This window comes from Apteryx mantelli, chromosome 10 (genome assembly GCF_036417845.1).
Source record: "Apteryx mantelli isolate bAptMan1 chromosome 10, bAptMan1.hap1, whole genome shotgun sequence".
In the NCBI taxonomy this organism is placed as follows: Eukaryota; Metazoa; Chordata; class Aves; order Apterygiformes; family Apterygidae; genus Apteryx; species Apteryx mantelli.
In genome coordinates, this window is record NC_089987.1 from 10,614,401 (window position 1) to 10,641,235 (window position 26,835).

Genomic DNA, 26,835 nt, shown 5'->3' on the forward strand with positions numbered 1-26,835 from the left:
CAGCTGAGGAATAACGACTGGAAAAGAAGAGATTTGGAATGTTTCTTTCTTCACTACCAGAAAGTTATGGGTGTTTTTGGTAATGCACAGTATGGGGGGAAAACCTGAGCTAGGGAAATCTTCTAGTCCAGACCTGAACGACGATGACCCCCTCAGTGTAGTTACGTTGCGAACCACCTCTGTGCCGCCCTGCGCATAGTCCATGAACTTGCAGTGACAAGGTTTAGCTGTCCCTGCCGACTTCACTAGATCTGGCAAAAGCCTTTGGGATGTGAAAGGTCCATCAATCCACCCTTCTCAGCAGAGTACCTGAGAACGTACATTCAGAAAATTTCAGAGCTGCATTTTATATTTGCACAGAAAGTGTTTGTGTCCACCTGCCCCAAATTATGTGGCATGGTTCAAAGCAAAGGATAAAGCTCAGGAAAAATGCTAAATGATGTATATTAAAAGAGTGAATAAATATGGAGAAATTACAGAATCTTTGACCAGAAAGGAGCCTAAAACTACATCAAAGAAGCATTTGTTTGCATTTCCTGGCAACTATTCACTCTGCTGTTTACTCAAGTAAAGGGTCCTTTCTCATGCAGTTCCTACAGGGTTCTTTCACCCATCCCAGTCAAATGAAAACAAGTAACTAACAGGAAACATGGAAAATTTGGGGCCAATATGCAGGTCTCCACCTCCTTTTCAGCATATTTCAGCATATTTTCCATCTTTTCCAACACTGGCAATGCTGACTCCCCCGTAAGGATTAGCTGTGATACATTACTTCCACCATGTAAATTAAGTACTGGGGAGAACTTAAATGCGTGCTTAACTGTAAACAACTAGGTCTGCTAGGTCTCCATCTCTCTCTGCTTTCACAAGGGTCTGAGGCTCATCTTGCTCCAGCTCTTACAATTCTCATTCAGTTCAGTGCAGGTGAAATTCAATAAACATTAGAGCTTAAAGTACAATCAGGGTTACAGATTTCAGACTAAGATCTCTTTAATAATCTCATCAAGTAATGCCATACAAAGAGATACAAAACCTCAGAGTCCATTCATACTGTCAGAGCAAAAAATTAACACTACCACTTCAGGTACTGCCTGATAAGAATTTGCAGGTCCCATCTTTATGCAGCGTATCTGGATCTCACCCTTTGCATTGTAAGAATCAGCAAGTATTTAGACTTTGACAGTTGTTCTTGTTTTTCAGTCCTTGCTTTGTTTCTGGATCGATGGACAGATAGCTGTAAACAGATTTTTGCAGTGCTGTCTTAACGCAATTACATACACAGGCTTGATTGACTGTCGGTGGGATAGGGTATTTTGTAAAGGCAAAACCCTGAAAGCAAAAACTGAATCACAGTTTGTGATGTTAGGATAGTAATGCAGAAAGCCAGTCATTGTGAACTATCCCTTGAGAATTCACAATGAACTACTGCATCACTTTTTAAGATACTGTGGGACTGGTGATACCTACTATTTAAGAGAAAAAAAAAAGATTTAAAACTATATCATGTACTTTAAGTTCAGGTTATGATGCATTTTGCCCTATTACCTTAGAGTGGGTGAGCCAGCAAAAAATAAGTTGATGTTGTATGATATTTCACAATATACTAATAATACTAAAAACAAAATAAAGCTTGTTCCAAAGTGTCCTACATTGTTGTTTTGATATATTTCCTTTTAAAGAGAAGATATGTGAGTAATGAGGAACTATTTTGAGCTCTTTAGCTTTCAGGAGTGTTCTATTAGGTGATAACATAAAACTAAAACTGAAGTATAGATATAAAGGTATACACATAAACACATACAAAAGCATAGACTGTAAGTATATAAATTTATGAATTTATCAGCTGATGCTATTGAAACATATTTCAGAATTAATAAAACTAAAGCCTGTTTTTATTGTTACTCTGTGATTTTCTTTGAATAAAATAACCTTTAACTTTTAAAAATATGCTTTATCTCCACCTATACAATAATACAACGCAAACATGAAATGGAAGAAAAACTGCTACTTTTCAAGGACAGAGCAGGTATAACCCCACCTCAGAGCATTTGCATGAAGCTGAAACTCTGTGGCCCTGCAATAACACACTTGTTTCCTGCATATCCAAAAGCTGGTTTCACTACCAGTTGGTAAATTTTGTCCTTTAGATTGAAATAACAATCAAATATTCTTGAGGTTTTCAGTGATGCAGAAGATAATGTTTTTCTGTATACAAATAACTGATATTCGTGATGACATGATAGTGTCCATTATTTAACAAGTGACAACCAGTTATTAAAGCATTTACAAGTGCTCTGTCTTCCATTTTTGTTTTGAGGCTACACAAAGCTGTACAACAGGGATAGTATTTTAGGAATTTAGGATTCTTAATAACTGACTTTTGCACGAATGCTTATTTTTCTCAAAATAAAAAAGAAAAAAACATAAGCAATTACCTTAATTGTAGAAAGTCAACAGGGAAATCTTTGTTTTGGATTGCAGGTTTTGGGATTTGGGGGTTTTTTTTTCTTTTTTTTTTCTTTTTTTTTTTTTAAGAGCACTGAAGGGCTCAGAGTAATCTATTTTATCAACACTTATGGAAATGCTGAAAAAGACATCTTTCTTTTTAGAAGGAGAAGCTGTTATAGTTTCAAAAACTCTTTGCACAGTGTGATGTATAAACCAGAATAAATGATGCATTTTTAGTAGGTTATTGAAACTGCTTTTACTGTGTATTTTCACTATTGGCCATACATACTGATGACCTGATAGCCTAGTTTCCACCAAATGCTTCCTGGGGGAAGCATTTTATCTATCCCTTTATTTTTATAGAAGCCTTAAGGTTAAAGCACCTTGGGGCACCCTACAATATTAAACAAAATAAAATGTCAAAGCATATAAAGAAAGTTAAATGTGCAGTCTAAGAGATAACATAAGTCTGCTGGCTACTTCCAAAAAGCCACTAATTATTCTTCAGATCTTAACTATAAGGCTCATGGATTCCTTTGATAAAAAGCATAAAATTTAATAAGGCTGAGAGCCAGGAGAGGTCATCTGACTTGTATATTCAAGGGTCTTTGTGAGTGCAAAGAAGCGACTGTCGATGAAGAGGAAAGAAACCTCCACTAAGGGGAACAACTCACTGGCCTTGACAAAGTTCACGAGAAATTACAAGAAGAGTTTACAGGAATCCTTTTGCTCTCCGGGCTAAAACTATTCCTATTTGAACACCACACATCCCTTGGGCAAGCTGAAATAGCAAATTCTACTGATTAGATAGCATTTAGTTAACACCAATTTTGCTGATGTCTTTTCCTACAATGTTAAGCTCACTAGCGAAATGCGTGTGCTATGGAAGTGCTGCCCTTCTATTACTGTATTTCCTTACACAGCTTTGGGTTTGATTTTCATACACCACGTGTTCACTTAGAAAGAAACAAGAAACCAAACAAAACACATTTTTATTCTTGTTGCTGTCAGACTGAGCAGATAGATAACATAACTCTTCCTGGAGTTACTTGTCATTTCTTTAGAAATGACAAAATGGGCATTCATATAACACATCCAGACTATATATATTATTTCTAGAAATAGTCTTCAGTGTAATTCATACTACTAAATCCAGCAGGTTTTCAAGCTTCTAAGATGTTCTGGTTTGAATCTAATGAATTAACAGAGCCCATGATCAGCTTTCTACCTCGTATTAAGCTGTCTGTATGCACTTCTAATCTTACTGTGCTCTGTTTGCTGTACCGGAGCCCCAGGCATGGGTTCCCCTTCACCACACTGACCGACAGTGCTGGGAACACGTTAGGAGAGCTCTGGTATCCCAGCGGGATGCTCACAGTCCCTCCTCTTCCTCAGGTACACCATCCCCGGTGACTCTCATATCTGAAAAATACAGGTTCTCTTCTACCAAGATGCTGGCAGAGATGCCTCCTTACCTCTGAGACGAACATAAATAAAAACTGACATTTTGTTTTGTGGACGACTCATCATTTCTGTTCAGCTGGAGACACAGAGGAAAAGATTAATAGCAAAACTGTCCAGTTGGCTTATTTTTGATGTCTGCTAGGCTTCCTAAGTGTAAGCTCTAGGGAAACTGCAAATACACTTGACCATAAAAGACGAATAACCTTTAATGAATTGAATCCACCCATACAGAATTTGAAGTGTGCAGGAAAGACTGCAGGAACACCGCACATGGGCAACGCGCACCCGCGAGCGCTGGGTCACCGCGCGCTGCCTGCTCTGCACCCGCTGCCCGAGTCCGCGATGGGCTCGTCGGCCAGCTCCCAGCGTGCTGCCGGGAGCCCGCCAGGCAGCTCGGGCACAGAGCGAGTCACAGGGACGTGCCTTGGAACGGCAAGCTTCCTACATCTTCCTGTACTCCAAGGAAAAGTTCTTTTGAAGTTAACCCTGCTTTTTCAGATTTGTTAGTACTCCCATTGTGATTTCTATACAAATTAGCTGCATTTATTTTATTTCATGTATCTGACACACTGACTATATGCCAGATCATAAAGTTTACCAGACTGGGGTTTTTTTAATGAAATCAATAATCTATGCCTTTTTTTATTATTATTATTAAATGCAAAGCACCCTTTCTCCGTTTGGTCTAAATCATGAATTTGTCCACGCAATAGGAAAGTGTTGATGTGCCTAGGAACTTACCAGAACTTCTAAAGACAATTCTTTAAAAGAAAGAAAATGCTTTAAAAGGCAATGGCACACGCACCAAACAGGCCTAAGAGATATTCTTACGGCTTTGAGAAAGACAAGTCTAAGTCGGTGCGACTGGCGGGGGAAGCGGGGGGGCCACCAAGGTTCAAGTGTCTCTCTGGCAGATTTTTTTCCTACTTCACAACACATGCCGCATCAAAGATTGCATTTTACTAGAAAATGTTTGTGTCAAAAAACACATTAAGGGTATTAGCTACTGATTCGGGGTGTCAGCCGCATAAATAACCTTTGAGAAGTGCAGTACCCAAAAGAACCCCTCTCTGGAATTGGAAATTAGTGCAAATAGGGGACTTAATATAACAGCATGGAAGTGCTGTGCTTGTCATCTGTTTTTTCATTTTAAATGGATTGTGAGCAACTACACCCAGGCTCCCGTTATTTCGGTTTTACGGACAGCACATCCCGTGCTGTTCTCAGCGCAGGCTGCTGGGCAGCTGCGCACGTTTGTGATGCCCACCGTCCCCACCTCGCTGGCCTGGCGCTGGGCCGCTCGCTCTGCTGCTCACTTCACTCCAAATGCTGCCTATCACATTACCACACTTTACTCCAAATGCTATTTAATTTCATTAAAATTTTATTTCAATCCAGAAGAGAAATACAAGCCATAAGGTCACCATGCATCAGAAATACACGTATTTAGTATAGGCCCCATTAATATATCATATTGTGTCACAGGTATGAATTGGGGTTAAAAGGTACTACGGAAGATCTATGCTTTCAGCTTAGTGTTCTCTCTGCCCCTCTCATGAAGGATATCTAAAATGACTAATCAGCAGAAATGATCAAAGGACTCGCGCTCATTTTGCATAGATGTAACAGGAGCCAAAGCAGCACTTCGGTGCATTTTTGACTCATTTTAATCCCAAACCGTAGTCACTAGACAATAACCATGCAGCTGAAAGCTAGCACAGTTTTATATCCATCCTTTGAAGCAAAACACAGAAAATTAACCCAGATAACGCTTCAGTGTCACAGAAAAGGCAAAGAGATTTTGTTTTTAGTTTCCTCTTGCAGGTGCTGTCAACAAGACAGGCAATAATACAGTATTTAAGCTTCGCTAAAGACTAGAAGTGACAACACGCGCTACAGCAACTGTCGACTCCACGTGCTCTCTCACCACTGGTACTTTCCTCCCCGCTCCGGTGCGGAAGCGCTCCTGTGTCGGAGGGGGAAGGCCATGCCGCTGCGACGCGGGAGCGTGCGCCCGGCCCAGGGCGCTGCCCGGTCCCCGCCGGCACCTGCCCTCCCCGCTTAGCTTCCCCCCTCCCGCAGCTCACAGCTTCCTCCTCCTTCCTCTTTTGCCTTCACTTTCTGGGTAAAAGCAGGAGAAAATTTGGGAACGGCGCCTGCCTCTCAGCTATTTTCCTTATTCTGAACACGGACGAGCTATCTGCAGTGCCAGCCGTAGCCTTGCCCTGGTCTGCTCGTGCAAGAGCTGCAGGGGACAGCGAGGCGCCTCTGACGACGGGGACAATTCTGGTGCGTTTCTTTACAAAGTACTGACAAATTTTTCAAACGCTGCCTACATTTTTCAAACTTTGCAATTGTAAATTATTCAATACCAAAAAAAACTGCTTCCAGGTATTAATCAATACAAAAGTAATGATCTGGATGCCAAAGACATTTTTGCACCAGTAGATATGCAAGTGCCATTACTGTATATAAAATTATACATGTAAATGAGTTGTGATTATTTCCATGTACAATTATCCCATTTGCACCTGCAAGCATGATATTTGCATATACAAATTAAGCTTAGTGCCTTTTTTTTAAGCACATTATACATGTTTATCTAACTTTCAGTACAAGCCCAACATTTTGATGAATTACTGGCATACCCTCACGGTAAAGACATTAAAACAGTAGCACTGGGCGTACCTATCCCATCGACAGCTCCCTCAGTAAATGTACCGATAACCTCTCAGCGAAAAACTGCGAGAACAACGGAGACACTAAGCCATAGCAACTATGGGGATGCCAAATACTTAAAGAGAAGTACAAATGAACTTTTAAACATAGGTGAAATGGAGCATTTGCACCTGTCAAAAGTTAGGAAATATTCAGGAATATATCAAATATTTCTCTGCTTCATATCATACGGCAGCTATTTTGGTAGGCGGTTTTGACTAGTGACCAGCAAGCACTCTCCACACAAAGCCTACTTAGCCACGCACTGTGAGCAGGAAACCCACTCCGCGCTCTGCAAGCATCGCTTTTGCAATTGTTTTACCATAAATGACCTTTATTTTTCAGACTATTCATCTTTTCTCATCTCTTCATCATTACAGTCACATATACCGTACTGGAGAATTGGTTAACTATGATTCTTTGAAAACTGATTCTATGAGACCATATATAGTACTACAGTAAATAAATTTAGTACTGTTCTTTTTTCTTTTCTTTTTTTTTTTAACAAATAACTGTAACCCAGCAATTACTTGTAACAGAAATAATGATTTGTGGAAATCAGACTCATGTAGTCACCAGTTTTATATTTTATTTCATGCTTGCAACGTTGCGCATGGAATTGAAGAAAAACCCCTATAGTACAATAAACAGATTATAAAATGTTGCATCAGAGCCTGCATCTCCAGTTCATTAGAAATAAAAATTCAGTTTCATTAGCTTTCTCCTTGAAGATGCTCTCTCTTTTACACTAACCATATTTAGCAGCAGTTTGCTCTGGCTGACCTTAATTTAATCTATTTTTTACAAAAGTATTGCTGCAGGGTTAAACATTGTTGTTGCTAACCACTGCACATGTTCGAGTACTTGGCCCTAAAGATCTTATATCTTTCTGAGAACATTTGCTTCACAAAAACACCGTGGGAGTTATCATTTTTAAAAACATATAACATAATTGATTTGTAATCATCACCAGGGAGATACACCATTGCTTGCATTTGCTAACCTAATTGTGAGATATATTGTTCCTTTCAAGTCTTAACGTATTGCCTCAAGTGATCACTACTTAGGCACCAACAGGCTGGAGTAAATCGAGGGGCAGCAGGAAGCCTGAGAGACAGCGCATCGCCCCCTTCCCTGCGTAGTAAGTGATGGTCCCTGTCTGACTATTGCTCAGTCCGTTCAGGTAATTTCTGAGGGCTTTTTCCCCCCCGGGGGATGCAGACCAGGTGTCACTTCTTTGAAGCAGGATCATACTTTGTAACACAATTTACCTTGCTGGAAATTTTGTGCCATATGCTTAGTTAAACACAAAGATTGTCTAATTAATGCTCAAATTCACTTTGCATGCATCCATGGGTGCACTCCCATATGCACCCGTGGGCACTCGCACACACTCGCACAAAGCCATGGTCCTGGCTGCTGAAGCTTCCCTACCTGAAACCATTGCAAGCAACGATACTGAACTATCACTCGGCATCTTACTTCTCTGATATTTGTTGTTGAGCGCTTTGTGATTCTTAAGGCAACACTAATCTAAGAGCAGTAATTTCCTCACAGCTAAAAATCTGTCAGCATCAGCACCACACTTAAACCTGAATATCTATCTTTGTCACTAACAAAGAACATAAAGAGATATGGAAAAAAATAGTAATTACCTAGCCTGAGGGCGGTGGTGCCTAGGGCATACTCTAAGCTATATAAAGTCAAAACGGGCTTTGGAGCAGTCCCCTAGGGCATGGTTTGTGTTTACACTGTGTCCCCGTTTTATCAGACGGAGTATCTCTTTATAAAGTGGGAAAATGTCCACTGTATTTCTAGCTTCTGCAGTTTTTCTTAGTATCTCCATTCTTTACTCTTCCTGTCTCCCTTTTTTATCCCAGCTATCATGTTCAATAGACCATTCCTCCCATTTCAGACTCTTATGAGGGCTGTGTGAAGACAGTTCTCCCAAAGGATTATGAGGCTTTCTTTAATTTTTATATCCTTTTAACTATTAACTGGGCTGGAGCCAAAAGTCTTAGAAAATGCAGATTGTTTGAGCTAGATTCCAATTCAAATTTGGTGAAAGTGCAAATTCTGGGGTTTTGTGCCTGGAATAGCTTTTTTATGCTGCAGTAGGAATATTTTTGGTGGAGTCATGGAAGACATTCAGTTGTTTTCACTTGCAAACTAAGTTTCCAGTTCACCCACAGATAAAACATGCTATAACAGACTTTAGTCTGTTTTCACGTAACAGATTTTTCAGTCCCAGGATCCACCTGGGTGGATTTTTCCCCAAGTACCAGTTCTTCACATTTGGCTGGAGTATAAATAAGGTATTTTGTGAAGAAACAGTTTTGTTTTAAAATCAAGCTCCAGCAGCATCATAAAATAAATGATGCTGCATGATTTACAGGAATTAGACTTTTATTAAACATGAACAGACCAGTTTCATTAGGAAGTTAAAAATTAAGAAAAGCTAAATCAAATTCATAAATTATTCTCATAAGGCAATTTTATATTAATAGTTATTTTGTTATGAATGGTCTTCTCATTGCTTTGAGCTTGCTGTCGTTTATTTGCTATATCCTCTCTATATCATCGGCAGCAGCTTACCAGAACATGACTGCAACGTTAAGCTCAAAGGGTGGAGCGAACCTAAAAATAGTCACTAAGTCACATTACTGAGCCAGTAGGAAATTCAAACTGCTCCAAGTGCAGGACGCGGTAGAGAAACAAGAGTCACCACAGTCTCATCACCATCAGAACGTGACTTTCTTTTTGTTGCTATTGCTGTGTAGAAGATGTGCTTAATGCTGAACTTGACACCAGCGATCTGACTTGGAAGAGACAGGGACGAAACACCCAGGCAAAAAGCAGGGAAGCGGGCACCAGGGAGCAGCCTGTGCTCCCACGAGCGCCGGCAGGGCTGGAGAAGCAGCCGGGGAGCAGAGCGACGGCAGCCGGCACACAGCTCGGCTGCTCCGCTCGGCCCCGCTCAGCGGCCCCGCGCCCGAGACAGGCGGCCACTGAAGCCCTAACCGCGCTGGCCCGCGGGAAGAGCGATTGATAGAAAGGTCTAAACTGGAAGGGCAATCCCACTTCTTTCAGGAGTGTTTTTCCCTCTGCATTTGGAGCGGGCGCTGCAGCAGCGGGGAGTCGGGGAGCCCGGCTCGCCCAGCCCCGCGATGCACGGACGCACGGTCCCCCCGCGCACGCAGAAAACACAGCGGCAGAGGACGGGAGTTGCAATGGAAAAAAGCAGCCAAGACTTTGGGAATTAAGAAATGATGTGCATCTGGCATAAACAGGGAGACCTCACATAGAGATTTAAGTGCTCTCAAAATACAGTACACCTACACATCTACCGGGAAGCGAGGCCTTGGCTGCTCGCTGACCTTAGCGCTTGGGCTTTTTCTCGTAATTGTGCTTTAAAGGCAAGTTCTTGGCTGAACAAACCAAGCAGATGTTGGACTTTATTTTTCCCTCTTTTTTTATCCTAAGAGCAACCAAAAACTGCTTGCAGTAAGGCATTTAATTTATTCATCTGTAAAGGGCAAAATATACATCAAGGCTTTTTTTTTTCCCCCCCAGACTATATCTTACTTAAGTCAATGCTTATACATAACACCATAATTTAAGTCACTTTTTTTTTCTTGGGGAACACCGCAGGCTGCTTTGAAAAACTATGTAAAAAAGCATAGAAATATTCTTTATATATACGCATATATTTTTAAATATGATCAGACCAAGCCATTAATGTCTGCATGATAAACTAACAACTTCAGCCTCTGCTGTTAGTTCAACATCTAACAGCAATTTTAGCCAACACTCAGTAACACTTGGTACTATAAGTAATGATACAGTTCAAAAGCGGACTCTGACAGCTTAACCCGCGCTGACCCAAACATATATAAAAACCTCCTGCTTTCACGTTCGACTGTTCGGCTGAGGCATCATAGCTACAGAGTAAAATATTTCAAAATGTCTCTGTCAGTCTTTGGGGGATTTAAGGAAGACTTGAGAATTGTTCCCACTGTGTCCTGGCTTCTTATACCTACAGGAATAAATATTATTATAATTTGTACAGTCAACACAGTCATAAAAATATTCTCTTGATGATCATCTGTAGCTATATTTTATACAACCTGCTCTATTCTACCTCCTCTGCCAGTTGAAAACAAACCCTGCGCAAACCTTACAAAAACACATTTGCCATCACGCAAAACCTTCAGTTTTATCTTGTAAAAAGAAAAAGAGATTTCAAGCGGAAATGCTTAAGTCACTTAAACTGCAGTTGATACCGGAACCGTCATAATTCAGACACTTTCCAATAGCCGGAAATCTACATAACTCTGCACGAAATACGGGGACAGACAGGAGCCAGCCGTGCCACAGAAGGCAGCTCGCTGGTGCTGAGCGGCTCGACGCTGCAGAGGTCATTGCTTCACCACTCCGCGCGGACTAAAAGGCTGCAGCGGGACTTCGGGACCGTAAGGCCGGCAGACGTAAAAACAGTACCAAGTCTAGATGGGAAGAGACGAACAACAAGAGAGGAGGTACTATTTTAAAGAGAAAACAGGTGGAGCTAATAGATATGATGTAGCAAAGGTTTAAAAATAATGAGGAGATGCAAATATGGCACAAAGCTGTATTCTCTCAAATTAGAGAGTTTCTCATGGATTCCTTTGGTGGTGCATTCAGAAAGGATGCTTTTTGCTAACATGCACACACACAAACATTTTGTTTTTAAGTCTGTGAAATGTCAGATGTTATATGTTTTTATGGACTATCACATAACTGTTTGAGAAAATGCTGCATACAGGACCATGTACTTTATTCTGCAAATAAAACATTTGGAGAGTGCAATCATGTATAGCAAATCATATTGCCGAGGCACCACTCCTGTAGAAGAGATTTCTGAACTCTCCATTTGACGTTCATTAATTATTTACTTTGTACATTGATCTCATGAAGAATGTTATAGATGCATCATCCCAAATAAATAGCCGGTAATGCTCATACAGGCCGTCACTGGAGAACGAGCAATGGCAGTGAGCTGCAGGCTGCTACCACAGTCCTGCTTTTTTCAGCACGTACAAAATTCTCTTGTTTAAATAAGAAACTTGCTTTTGAAGGAGCAACTAAGAGATATATCCCAGTACTCGCTTGTGAGTTTTATTATCCTTACTGAAATACTTTGAAGTGGTGTTTTTACCATCAATGTAAACTTTTTCATTTCCTGGTTACACAGGAAATCCTAGAGATGTAAAATCTCTAGATCTACACATCTAAAATTTGATTTCTAGGTCTATAGCCAAACTAGGCTGAAATGAAAAATCATTTTTGACATTTTGAAAAATTTATTCCAGAAACCTTTTGCCCTAAAATTCAGTTCCAGAAGTTTTCAAGTTTAAACAGAAGAAGTCAGAATGCTTCACTTCAGAGATGCCCGATTGTTTTCATATTTCTAATACATTTTTATCCAATTTTTATTTGTCAGAACTTTTCACTTATCTGAATTAGCAAACAGTTTCGGGTCTACAAAGTTTCATTTTTTGGCTGAGAAAATATTAGCCCTCCCAAAAAAAAAGAAAAAAAAAAGCAAGTGTCCAGTCCGAATCACTAATAAATCATGACTTAGAAAATTTAGATGTGAAATGCAGCTCTTCTTTTTGCTTTCCAAGGTCCCAGGACTTTCCACTAGAACGATACGCGACTCGAGCACAGGCGGCAGAAAGGGCCAGGCGGGAGCAGAGCGGGGCCCAGCGCCCCTCGCAGCACGGCCAAGCGCCCGGGCACCGGCGGCCGCCCAGCACCCCCTTCCCGTGGGGGACCACGGCCACAGAAGGCCCTCGTGCCCCGCAGGGAGGCGGCAGCTGAGACAGCTCCAGGCCTGGTGAGAGTCATTCTTCCACTGTGTGAATTGCTGTCCTGGCTCCCACGGCTCCTCCACCACCCCAGGAAGGCCCCAGCTAAGACACAGCATCACCCAGAGCCACCAGAGACACGGCACAACCCAGAGCCACCAGCTCAGTGCCCTTCACTGGCCCGTGTCCTCCCAGACTCGACAGCCGAACTGCTCAGCAGCCCCCCACTGCCGCCAGCCCTTTGCCGGGGGGCTGCGCTTGAGTTAGCCCAAGTTACGGGAGACCCGAGAGCTACGGGCCCTGCTCCTGGCAGGAGCGAGCTGTTGCTGTTTCTTCGTTTCATTTTCTCCCGAACTGAAGAGGATGAGCCCAGCTGACCTCAACCCTGGGCAGTAGATGCCTCTCAGAAGACCATGTCTGTGCGTGTAAAATATATTCATATTGTTTCCCCATATGTAATCCCCTACTCGTGACACCTTCAAGCGGTGAAGGAAACCTGAACCATCAGGCAGTGGGGCCTCAGCTGATGGCTGCAGCCCGGCACGGCCAGAAGCCGCAAGACGGCTGCTGCAAAGGCTCTTGGTTCGGAGCAGGCAGGCGCGTGGCCTGGGAGCACGGTCCGCCGATGGAGAGCCTCTGCTGCCCGCCTGCCGCAGCCGCCTCCTCCGGACAGCGCAGAGCAAGCCGCAGTCCCGAAAGCTGAACAGCCGCCAGAGCGAGTCTGAAGAGTCAGAGCGTCTCTTCCCACGGATGGGGCAGCCACTGCCCCGGCTAGCCGTGCTCTTCCCCTGCATTGCACCGTCACACCTGAATGCTCAGTGGAACAGATGCAAAAATATTTTAGAAAGGCTTTCAAGAGAAAGCTCTTATTAAAAACCCTAAGCTGCACAGTGTGGGGAACAATAACGCTGTCTGCCTGAAATGTCATATCCTTGTCTGAACAGCCCAGTACCTTATGTGCTCTGAATAAAGATAGAGATGTAATTGCTTTTCTTGTTACGACTCACTTGTGCATCATAGATTTTTTAATATCCTGCAGAACACATGTATTGTGGGAAAGAAGCAGGTGACAGCAGTAAACATATGTAATGTTATTTTTCTTTATGATAGATATGAACAGGGAAATCTAAATGATGGCTTAGGTTTTTAATAATCAGCTCTGGAATCTCAGGAGGAAAGTGTGCATTTTGCCAAGAGCAAAATCATTAGAACTTCAACTCCAGCCACTGCGAAAATTTCATTCAGCTAATTGTAGCCATTAAGTGACAGGTTATGCAATGAAATTACTTCAGCCTTGTCTACGTTCAAAAACGGGACACTATCAGCAAAGCAGCTTTTTCTGGGAATGAATGAGGGTTTAAAAATGCTCAGTGCTGTTAAGAGTCTAATGGACTGCCATGTAAGAGGAGCAACGCTGATGCTAAGCAGCTTTTGAAAACCCTATGAGGAGACACAGAAGAGCTCTGAAAGAACTGCGGCTGGCAACATTTTCACGTTGTCATATACATGGAACACCTGTAAGTACCACAAGAGAAGCACTTCCTAAAATGTTGGTGAAGATTTAAGGCCAGTCCACCCTACCTTGGCACTTGTTGGACCAACATACTAACAGATCACATGAATAAATACAAATTCCCATTACTGTATAGACTTTTTGAAAGTGTTTTCTAACAGACTGATAAAGCTTCCCACTTTCTGCTGTCATTTGCTACAGCACTATCTAAACCTGATAAGGCCTTATTGCAGACATGTCCCCTCTTCCTTAGCTTTAGTCCCTCAAGCCTTATCCACTTAGGTCTGTACAAGGGAAGGGGTTGATGCACTCCAGAAGGAAATCAGACGCTTGTTGGTTGAAATCAAAGCTTTTCATGGAATAATCTCAGCCAAAGATGTAGAATTGCAGTTCTCAAGAATTGAAATAAATGGGCGTAACTGTGTTAGGTCTGTAGAGAAAGCTCAGGTAGAAGCAGTTGATAGGCATGTACAGTACAGGAAAGCCTGGGATTTCCAGCTGGCTGTTTAGAAACACTGCACTGTAGCTCCAATTGGGCTGCCAGGCATCCTGGAAAAATGTGAAAATTCAGATTCACCAGGAGAAAATTCCCAAATACAAGAGGTGCCCCTGTTAGCAAAACACAGACCCACAGTAGCCTCGCTGGGGGGATCCTCCCTTAATGCAGCCCAACAGAGTCACAGTGTCAAAGCGCTAAGGGAAGGGAGACGCTGACAGAGACCAAACCTGGAAGCATCGCAGGATCCCTCCTAACGCCTGGCAAACCTGCCAGCTCCACCTCAAGGATTCACACTCCTCGCCTATGCATACAGCACTGCTTTTAATAAAAAAGTTCCCTTATGTTTCACGAGGAGATGAAATAATTCAAGTCTGTGCATTCTAAGAAAAGCATATTGAGGTGTTATTAATTTAATTAAAACAGCTAATTAGTGTCTTGCATTTGTAAACTGTGACCTCAAAGTTTCATTATTAAATTGGAAAATCAGAAACAAGAGGCACACCTACACTGCCAGGATTACCAAGTTTGCCTCAAAACTACGCCAGGTCAGGGAGTGGGATCAACCCACTCATTTATTCAATGATGCTTCTGGCTGCTGGAATTTCTCTCAGCTACAAATAAATTCTTATGAAGAAGAAAGCTAAAGCAAATTCTTATGAAATCCTAAAAGCTCAAGGCTGTTACAAACAAAAAACAGTCCTGATGAACTGAAAGAGTATGTTTCAATTTTAACCATATCCGAAGTACATTAAAGAAACTGGTGTTAAAATATTCTGCTGGGACAGCATAAATTCTGCTATGCACATGGGAACTAGGGAGCATCCTTCTGGCATTAAAGTCTGAGCATGGTACCTCCAGAGGGTTTGTCTACACAAGGACTTAAGTGAAGACAAGCCAACTCATTTTGTTAACCCTGTGTTGATTTTCAAGTATGTTAAGTCATTTATATGGGCCTTATTTGTGTGGTCCTAGATTCTTGTAGTTTAAACCTTAGCAAACTATTCAGCTACAGTGATCTAGGGCAACCACAGCCCTAATGGGAGATGCATACTGCTGGTTTAATTGCTTACATGCACTGCTTTCATTCCTCTGCTCAGTTCCCCAGCTTTCCAGATCAAACCGTAGGGATCCAAGGCTATAAGTGTAGATGCAGACCTCACTTAGATCCAATTTTTTCAGCTGTGAAGTCACACAGATAAATCCTGACAAGTCCCTAATAATTTGTTTTTTAAAGCAATCTGATCTTACAGACTGTTTGGTTTCCTAAATACATTCTCAACCCTTCAGCCCCTTCGCTTCAAAGGAAGGCTCAAGGTCTGACTCTAGGATCACTAAAAAGGTCAGTCCAGGTCTCTATTGCTGCAAATAACATCCTGCCTCCAGGTTTAGGTTTTTCTCCCGCGAAGTCAATTACTTCATCAAAATTGGTCTGGTTGTAAAACCATCAGTAACGCAGCACTACATACAACTGCGCTCAGCGTGGATGGGATCCGCTCTATTATACGTAAGAATGGCCGTACAGCAGCGGACTACAGGTTCATCCTGGCTCTGAAAGTGTGCGGCATGGCCAGTTTTCAGCCAGTGCCGTATCGCCAGACCACCTTCATGTCCCCACTGAACTTCAGCTCACAGACTTCTTGGGTCAGCGCCTGGTCTCTTTGCAACTGATAGTCTGGAAGGGAGATTTCTTTCACAAACGCTTTTCAACCTCATGTAAATTTTTTACCATTTAAAGTCCTCTAATGCTATACAACGCTAAAGCATTAAGAATTAGAAGAATTAGATATGCATATTCCACTGAGTGTGAGGAAGAAGTGGAGATTCAACTTCATTAGGGTTCTTGGAAAATTAGAGTTTTTAAATATTTTGATTTCTACAGAGAGGATTCTTTCAATGGAAGGCTTTAGATACAGGCGACAATATTTCCTGACGAGAATGGAGGCACAAAGTTCCATGAGAACCTTATGCTACTTTTGTGTAAAGTCTACTTTTGCAGAAAAAGAAGACTTAACCAAGTTCTCACGTAGTATAGCTTCACTAACTGAACTTCATCTAAAAATCTGGTCTTTAGTCTGGCACAGTCTACCTTACCAAACATAAAAGTTAATCAGAAAAAGGAAAAACAAAAAAAAACCCCATTTCTTTCAAAGCATGTTATCCGGGTTTAAAAAATTAAAAAAAAAAAATCAAATACTATTCCTTGCAGTCAGACTGTTAAAGAGTAATAGAGCAAATTCTAGCATTTTCAAAAAATAAGGACAAAATTGTGAAACCTAAAAGTTTTAGTTTCAAGGCCTCAAAACACCTTAAAAAAAATAAAGTTTAAAAACTGGTTTTAAATGCTAAGAACTTCCTTGGCAATGCTAGCAGGAGCTAGCATCATCCTGATTTAATTCCCTTGAACTTCAGAAAAATAATAATAGTTCTAAATAATTAGAAACTGTTATTACATTAAAATGCATGATACATACTGATTAGATATTAAAATGAAAAGAATAATTTGAATTATTTACACACACACACAGGAAATATCAAAGTGAGACAAATCTATGGACCATAAAGACAAAGAAAAGAATTCCTCTAATAGTAACAGCTCATTGCACAAGTAGCTTTCATAAAGTATTAGTTATGTCTGAATTGCATCAAATAAAGTATTTATACAAAAAATACCCGCATGTACTTACTGCAATAGAGTCATTCAACACCTCTGTTATCTCAGTTCAAAACTCATTTTTAAACTACTAGATGCAACCCAATGATTTTTCATTAAATGCAAAATATTCAGTATATTACAAATTATCCAAGACTATGATGTGAAATGCTTTTGAGACAGCAGCTATATTTAATATTCATTTTCAGCTTCTCTGAGGATAGACTGAGAACTAATAAATTCAGAATGTATTAGTATTATAATACACTACACATATTTAGTGTTTTATACTAGCCATAACACTTAGTACAAGGCAGGTTCACTGAAGAGAAAAGATTATACACACAAAATATTTTAAGATATTGAACTAGTTATTAAAACATCCTTCCTATACCCCTACTTTAAATCTGTCTGTTGAACACGTAAGCTGGGAGCAGTCTTCTGCTTTTTGGTGACCTTCTCCCTTTTCCGTAGCAGCTGAGCTAAACTCCTGGCTCCGGCGCGATGTGCCATGGTAACCCAGAAGTAAGGGCCATTACAGCCTTCAGACAATTCGGGCCACAGCCCAAGTAATGCACAAACCTGGAATGAAGTTACTAACTCTCCTCTGTAGCATCTGCAAGCAGTCCTCTGTGCGTTTTGATATCAAGCTGAACCTACAATTACTTAACTTGTGCTTTGCATGATGGATGTTCACAGTCAACAATTTGCAGAGCTGAAGAAACCATTTTACAAAACATGACTAAAGAGCATAAATGCTTTTCTAACAGGCACAGCTTCTACGTTTCTCCCTGAATGTGTGGGCTAACAGCCGGAGGAGCGATCAGACAGAGCCCGATGCACTTCCAGGCTGGCTTCCCGAGACGACGCACGCAGCCCTACCACCTGCTCGCGATCTGCCACCTTCCCTACCCCTGCCACGGCGGAGCTGCTGGCCAGTCCAGACACTGACCTCGAGCTTCTACCAAGCTCTGTGGCTCGAAGTGCCTGCCCAGAGAGGAGCGACTCTGAACCCCTGCATGGAGAGAAAGGCTGCCTATACAGAGTCAAGCCTCAAAACACGAGCCGGAGCATATGCACGGTGCTCGTGCACAGCCTCGCAGGGCTTTGGGCACGGCGGAGGTGGCACTGCTTCTAGCGCCATGGGTGCCTAGTCTCCTCTCCCAGTGTTTGGCCAAAACCTGGCACACAGAGGTGGCGTATTTCTCCCGAGAGCCAAAGAGAGGAGGGGGATAGTGTAAAGACAGAAGTGTTCCCGTGACAAAGGGGAGGAGGAGACCTTGCTAAAGCCTTCCTTGCTGAACCCCACTATCCTCCAGGGCCTGCTGGCCAGCTCTGCCCTTACCTCCACAATCCTCACCAGGTTTCCCTTGCTTGAGCTGCTCTCTTGGCTTTACTCCCATCGCCAATCTCACAAGCACATGACACCCAAGTCCCTCTTCTCTTGTCGTCTTCCCCACTGCGCGGCAGAGCAGCGCACCTTCACTTCACTCCCCCCATTCTTGCAAGCAAGCCGTTCTGCTGAGGCCTGCGAGGGGAGCGGGCATATCGCAGGGAAGGACACAGGGAGGGTCTCAGGGGCTACACAAGTAGCAAGCAAATCCACAAGTCAACAAGAAAGGTCAAAAAGGACATAGGAATACAGTCAGGATAACCACATTTGCCCAAAATAAATGGTGGCTTGAGTGTTCCTGGGGAGTCAGAGTGGAGCAGGGCATGCAAGAGGGCACAAAGACCTTCTCCCTCTGCCTCCTGCTAGGGAAAGGAGAGATGGGAAAAAGTTGATGCAGATATTTGGGGAATCCGTTCCTCTTAGGAATGCTGCCACCTGGGAAGGATCTCAAGCCTTCACAGTGGAGGTGCAGGGCACAAAAGCCACCTGTAATTCAGAGGGTACTGGGAATGCTGACATCAAGTATGTTGTGCAGGGTTCACCACTTGTTGATCCTGCAGTGTCTCAAAGTTTAAGCAGAATCCAATTAGAGGTCAGTCAGCTCAGACAAGACTAATGGAAACCAGGCTCCATTAGTTCTAGTGCTTAAGAAAATAATTGTTAAGCAGCAGTTGTAAACTACTTACGTCTCAATTGACCTATCTTTAAAATGAATAAAATTACTATTTATCTAAAAAGTAAACAGTCAGCCTGAATTCATTTACACTTGTGACGTACTCAGAGATCTCTGAATCAAGTCAACATCCAATGAATGATCACTTAGTAGTTAAAGAACGTATTATATTTGTTGTTTTCATGCATTTTGTTACTTTGCTTTGGACATGACTTCCTCTTTGACCAGAGAATTTCAGAAGTAATTTCTGACAGTTATGACTTAAAAAATATATATATATTACAAATGTAGGAGCATAAACTATATGCTCCTACTTATGTCTTTGGCATTTACATTCCTGGAAAGTGTTCAGATTAAAAGAAAAAAAAACCCTGCTTGGTAACTGTGACAGCAGTCTTAGATCTTCTCAAACTGATGGCATGTATCAAACTAGTTGGGGGCCATCTCTTTGAGTCCCCAATTTTCCATATAACTGGCATCAAGCTGACTTACTTTCCTGGAGCTGCAGATGGCAGAGATTGCTGAAAATAAAATGTATAGCTAAAGACTGGGCAGAAAAGCAGTCAAGATAGGACTTCCATCAAATACTGTAGAAAAGGTCCAATGAAGAGAGATGACATCATCCCAAAAATGAAGCAGTTATTCCCTGCTCTCTCAATTCCTTCAAAATTTTCAAGTTATGAGGAAAACTCTATTTGGTTCTAATTAAGAGCATTCGTCGTGTTGAAGTGCTTTACAAAAGTGAAAGTTTAGAACCACCTTGCATGCTCTGGCAGCACAAGTAGCAAGTATCAGTACTAAAAATTGTAGAGATTTGTGCAGCCCAAGAAAATACCTCCTGCCAAAGCCCCAAGTTACAAAATAAGGCTGACCAACTCATGGAGCACAAGCAGAGCCAACTGGCATTTGGGCAGGTTATGGCTCAGCCAGATGACATTGGTTAATATTGACATATTAGCACTTGTAGCAAAGCGTGGAGCAGAAGAAGGAAGAGGACTCATCTCTTCAAAAGCACGTGGCTCCTGCAGAACGAAGGAGGCTCAGTGTCAGCACTGGAAGCTCTTGCTGACCACTTGAAGCTTGGCAAGCTCTCCCCATCACTTGCCCTCTTCTGCTGAATTGCTGTCTAAACTAATAGCTTTTTTCTTTCTCTCTCCTCCTTAGCCCAGTACTATTCAGCAATGAGAGCAACACTAGCCTCCAACAACAGGGGGCTTAAATTGGAATTTACTTTTAAGTATTGTATTTCAGTAGAAGTCAGATCATTCTCCAGTAAAGACAGACTGCCATTACATGACAGCTTGCATAGTTTCTCAATTTCAGGTTGAGTTTTTGTATGATAAACCTTAGGCTGATAGCCTCTTTCACTGCGTAAAACATATAGAACTGGCCATAAGTCTTTTAAGCCCTAATGTATTCCAGTCCATTAGTTTTTATGGTTGAATTTATGCTGTATTAGAAGGAGATGTGCTGAACTGCCCAAAACTACAGATTTGCCAAACTATCCAAAAATAATCTGGAAAGCAAGAAAGTCAGGATACCAGCCAGATCATAAGCGGTATGGGCATTCTGATACCAATTCAGCTAGTAATAAATTTTTTTAAAGCACTGTTAAACATATCTAGCTGGATTTGACTTTAAATCACACTTTCTGCTGAACATTTTAAGAACTATCGTTTTAAAACAAAACAAGTATAAACAGACAATTGATACATGTTATGTACTGCTTGAATAACGACAGCATAGATGGCTTCCTCTTTCAGCTTTGTACAACGTACAATTAACCAAGCTATCATGTCGGTTCACAGTAATCAAAAGTGATTACCTCTACCACAGACAACAGCTTCTACAGAAATTCTGTAAGAGTTAGCTGGGAAAGACAGAAGCATCACAGAAGAATCACTAGTGAGAGAAGACACCAAATCACTACCATCACAATGTACCTTCCTACCTTAAAGCAGTGAACTACTGTTAAATTAGGCTTATCTTCTGAAAGTCCAACACATGCTGGGACTTGATACGTGCTTTCTCTAAGATTTACATGATTATAATTGAAGTATTACCCGAAAGCAGAGTCATCATGCAAGCAGAAGAGAACCTCTCTGATCACGTCCATGTAAAACCATAGCAGGCACTGAAAGATTTGAATTATTTCAGCTTCTGTTCCATGAAGTATCCGATAGAGAATTTGAGGCTCTAGAGCTATCACATCACTGTATTTCAGTTTATACATATTCATGGAAAGGCTCCGAGACTCACCTCCTTAACTGACCTCTGACAGTTATTCTTCTCTGACTTTCAACTTGCATAGCCATCCACAATCCCTCTTGAAAATAAGGCAGATTAAAAATAGTATCAGGGACACTTAACAAGAATGTGTGGGAGGGGTATTTTTAATTATGTCCCTATATTAAAAAGAAAACAAAAAAGCTTTATCTCTTTAAAAAGTAATGAAATAATAACATTTTTAAAACATTAACAATCTTAGCAATACTACTATCAACAAGCATCACTACAGGTAGAAACAACAGATCAATGCCATTATGAAACTAGAAATAGAAGCCACTACTGGTGAAAGATATATTGCTGCAGACTGCACTTAGGAAGAAAATTAGAAGCAAAACCTTCACTCAGCTGCAAATATTCTTTCCAGGGGAAAGGGAGAGTGTGAACAGAGTTTTGATTAATATAATGCACTTGTATTTCTGTTTCCCTTTCCCTTCCTTTCCTTTTGCATTTTTAAGTGCACACACATCAGAACTGTTACTGGACACACAAGGTGACTAAGGCGCACAGAAACAATATAAATGGAAGCAAATATTCCTTTTACTAAAAGTTTCAAGTAAGCCTCAAATCAACTTATCTTCTAAGTCTTCAAACTCAACCATTTCTTGAAACTCCACTTTTTCAAGCATGTGTCATACCAGGCTTTGAAAATTGAGAGGTTTCTGCTGGCCTAATGGAAGGAGTGAATTACAGAAATCACTGAAAAAAAATGACATTGGCAAAACTAAGTACACAGTTAAGAGCATTCTGAAGGTTCTTACATAGCTAGGCTTACACAGCCATTAAAAACAAGTGAGAGCAAGTATGTGTTAACTAACGAAAGATAATCAGAAGTGAAGAGAGTTTGCATAAAGAAATATGTTTGGAAACATGCTCTGGAAGAATACTGAATAAAAATAACTAAACCAGATTGTTAGTTGAAGACAATTATATATTAAACACTTCCTCTTGGCCAGCAATATTTATTCCATGTTATAAGCAGTCTTAGCAAACTTGCTGCAGTGAGGTGCTCAAAGTCATTCCAATTTGGACTGTTCAGGCCCAGAAAATGGACTTTTAACAAGCAGCAAATTAAAATGTCAAGACCAATCATATAAACTCATGTTTACAAGACTGTTATTATTTTTGTTTCCAGATCCAAAAGGGTTTGTCTTTCAAGAATTGCTGTGCTACCATTTTCACCATAAAGAAAAGGTACCAGATAACAACACCTAGGTTTTTTTGATATCACAATTTAAAGTGCAAAATGATTCATGATTTTCAAATCTTTCAGATTCAATTTTAATAAAGCACAATGTTTTAAGCTAAGGAATAGGCATCTGCATTTTTAAGAAGAATATTTAGTTGTCCGTTACAGAGGGGAGTTGGAGGGGATGACTTTCAAATCATGTTGTTTATAGTTGTCATTTTTACTGGGCCCTTTTACTGTATTCAAAACATCTTGCTAGCATAATCATTTTCCATGCAAAAATAGGAAGCACCATCGGTACAAATCCCAATTCACAGGCACAAGATGAACACAGATTTCAGAGAATCCTGAAGAAAATTAGGCCAACCACATGTCCTACAACATGTCCTATACCTGTTTTATGGTAATTCAGACTGTCAAAAGACCATTTGCTGGCCCCTACATATGTAAAGAACTATTTGCCCATCACTAGAACCCTTTGATATGGCATCCTTCTTCCCTTCAGATGTCCTCTGTGGATGAGGATAAAAAATATCTTGCTGGACTTAATCTGAAGTCTAGTCCGATCAAAGAAAAGAACGCCATTTGGGCTATACTGAGCAGCGTATCAAGATCTTCCTGCCCTTTTTTCTGAAGCAGTAAATGACTGGGATAGGACGAAAAATGATAAACATCATACTCTTGTGAACACAAGCATGTTAAGGACTAACAATTATATAACACTATCTCTGTGCTACAGAAAAAAAAAATTAAGAACTACTCTGTTCCCTATCAGATCACACTACAATGTTCTTTGAAGTGATATGTAACATCACTTCAGTACGTGATTATCTGCCAGTAGTTAAAAGGCTAACAGCTTGTTACTAATAGATTTGATTTCCGTCTTTTCTACACAGAGATACATGCAATGGAGCATCTCGTTTTGATAGGGACTTTGTCTTTGGCTTGTGCTGCTCATTTATGTATAAAGTTATATACTTACTTTAGAGGAGGTAAATCAAAGAAATGCACTTTGCAATTGGTTATGGTGGAGATAATGTTTACAGCACGTCTTAAAAACATACAAGTGAGTCAGAAGCTTTCATTAAAATCTCACTAAAGAGAAATCCATCCCTAGAAAGCAATCTGTTTTTCTTTGAATAGGCAGGTAAAAAGACACTATGATTTCACTACTGCTACTTGCCGTGGTAACAGCAAGCAGCTACGCTGAAGGTGGAAAACTTTCAGTGCAGTTTCTCTATCTCCCAGCTATTTGCCTAATGCTAATCATTCGCAAGGAAAGAGTTATTTTGTATCGTTCCGTTTCCATTATTTCAAATCTGTATATCCAAATCCTACAAGGGCTGAGGTAGTCATTGAAGATAAGATGAGCAACACATGATGGGACGGATTTAATATTTTTGTATAACTGAACCCCGTATTCTTCCTTTTACCTACAGCTTGTTTTGCCTGCCTCTTACTGCTTCTTCAGGGAATAAAATATAGAAAAATGCTGTTGTGGCTTGCGATGAGCCTATTTATTTCATTTCTTACTACATGAACTCTTGAAAATTTATTGCAAACTCACATCTTGTTTGTATTTTACAGCATCAAGCCTCCCAATCCAGAGTTAGGATTTCTAGGCACTGTAATAACACCCATAACAGTGGCTACGAGTACACTTAGCCAAGAATTTTAAAGCTCTTAAGTCATAGCTTCACAGCTCTGTATTTTTTACCCAGGGAGTTTAAACATTTAAAATGTTAATTAAGCTTCACAACATGCCTATTTAACTAATTCTGAAGATAGAAAAACTGAGACAGGAAGGTCAAGTAAGTCTATAGCAAAGACGGAAGTAAAACTCAAGGCTCAAATCCCTTGCATTAATCACACGATCCCAAATACACTGTGTAACATTTAAAGGTATTACATTTAGTTCTGTCAAAGATAATTCAGGGACTTACAGAATAAGCCACAAAACATCCTTTATGTCAAGTCTGACTTCAGGCCTTTCAGTTAGCAGGTCAGCAACATAATAAACCACAATGGCTCCCTTAGTATCTATCAAGCCAGTGAGTAGAGCAGATTGGGAAATTTTTCTTTTAAGCAAAACTATGATTATGTTCTAATTCCAGGTATTAATGTTTTTTCCATATTGATTTACTGAAAAGTAAGTCTAGATCTGGTAAATCATTTGCAAAGAGAAATCATAAGGTTGTACTTGCAGGTTTGTAAACTGCCACTGACTTCACTTAAACCAAGTGATGCTACAGGACCTAATGAGAAGGGGACGTTAGAGGTAGTTGCCACATTTTACCCGCATACCTTTTCATCCCAGGCTCCAGAAGGAAAACCCATACTTTCCTGTGAGATGAACTGCTGGAACAAGAAGCCTGATCATGCTTCACCTACCCCTGGAATTAGTGGGGGCTAAGACACTCAGCAGCGTGCAAGACTGAGCCCAAAGGCATTACTAAGTCAAGATCTCAAGAAAAAAAATAGTTCCAGCCCTGAGACTTATTGAGGAATAGCATTGTCATATTGAAACTGCAATGAACCTTGGGGAAGCTGAATTTCTACTGCTACAACGCCTTCTGAGGAGGTCTGAATGACATCAATTAAGAAGAAACTTGGCAGGACGTAATCTGTTAATTTTATGCCATTTACATCCATTCTCTCGGCAATGCCAACTGTCAGCATTTGAACTGTTTGAGTTCTCTTTTTCTCCTTCTGTCTCTGCTGCACAGGATTGCAAAAGCTTAAGTTGTAAAAGGAAGCCTCAGCACCATTGTCACTCCAGGCTTCAGCGGGGCTTTTCCTATGCCAAAAAATGTCACTGGCGTCACTGTTATTAAGTTTCAGGAGCACGCTATTAATCCCAGTACATCTATTATTGCCAGGATGCTTGTGTGCTTGCACGCTAGCTCTCTTCCCCTCCCATATCTCTGTACTTCACAGGCATATCTGCCTGTATGTATTTGCCTCTGCCCTCAAAGATCGCCTATTACAGCACACAGTGAGCAGAACTGCTGAAAAACATGCTAAAAAGACCCAACCTCACAGCACACAAAAAAGGGGTTAGATATAATTCCAATGAAACAAACTCCTTAGGGAGATCTGGACAACTTCGTTTGGCTTCATTTGCTTTCTCTACCTATATCAGGTTGCTACAAGAAAAGCTGCTTCAGGTACCCCTGCAGATGGGAACTAAACAGCAATCATAAAATATAACATAAAAACTGGAAAAAAAGTTTCTAGGACGGTCATGGTCAGCCTGATATTGCAGCAAAACACCATGTCATATTTGCAAACTATGGGTATCCACCGGTCTGTAAGAAGTGCTTCATGTGATGCTGGTTTGTCACCCCCACCTTCCCCAGGTGCTCACACTGGAAATGGCTGCCACTGCCCAGGGCACACAGACTGAGAAACCCTCGCTCATCAGGCCATGATTTTCACCAGTATTAATCCTGATTTACATTTAAAAATACCTTTTCACTAATCTGATAGTTCCTTCTTTCTTCTGCCTATAACAGATAAAACAGAGTAAGATAAATATATAAGTGGTTTTAAAAACTCTACAAAAGTAGGTGTTCTCTTTACCATTGCTATTTCCGAAGATTGTTCATTATTTATTTCTTCAGAGTCCATCTGATGCCACTGAAGACAGCAGGTATTTATCCATTTATTGTTGAGTGTTCATTTAAGCCATGTACTTCTCTGAAATACTGGCCAGAAAAATTCCAGTTCTGTACAGACATTGTTTAAACTCCTGTACTTCTAAGGGAGCAAATAAAATGTGTACTACCATGTACACAGGGTAAGTAGAATAAAATAAAATAACCCTCTGTTGGGCTTAGAGTACCCAGAAGACTCTGGTGAACATCACTGCAAGCAGTTTTCATAAAGGCTGTTGCAGTAAAGGAAAAGATACTGGGGTTAATATTAGAAAAGTTCTTATGGTGCCCTTGTACCGAAAAACATGTTCCTGTATGATAGAGGGTTTAATAACCTGCAGTGAAAAAAGAAACAGATCCTAGGCTCAGTTTTGAAATATTCAATGTACACAGTATTTTCTCTTACACACAGCAATTCTTGTTACAGTTAATTCTGAGCTAAATATAAGCACTAGGAAATTAAAGCAGAAATATCTGGACACAGTAGTATTTGGCTT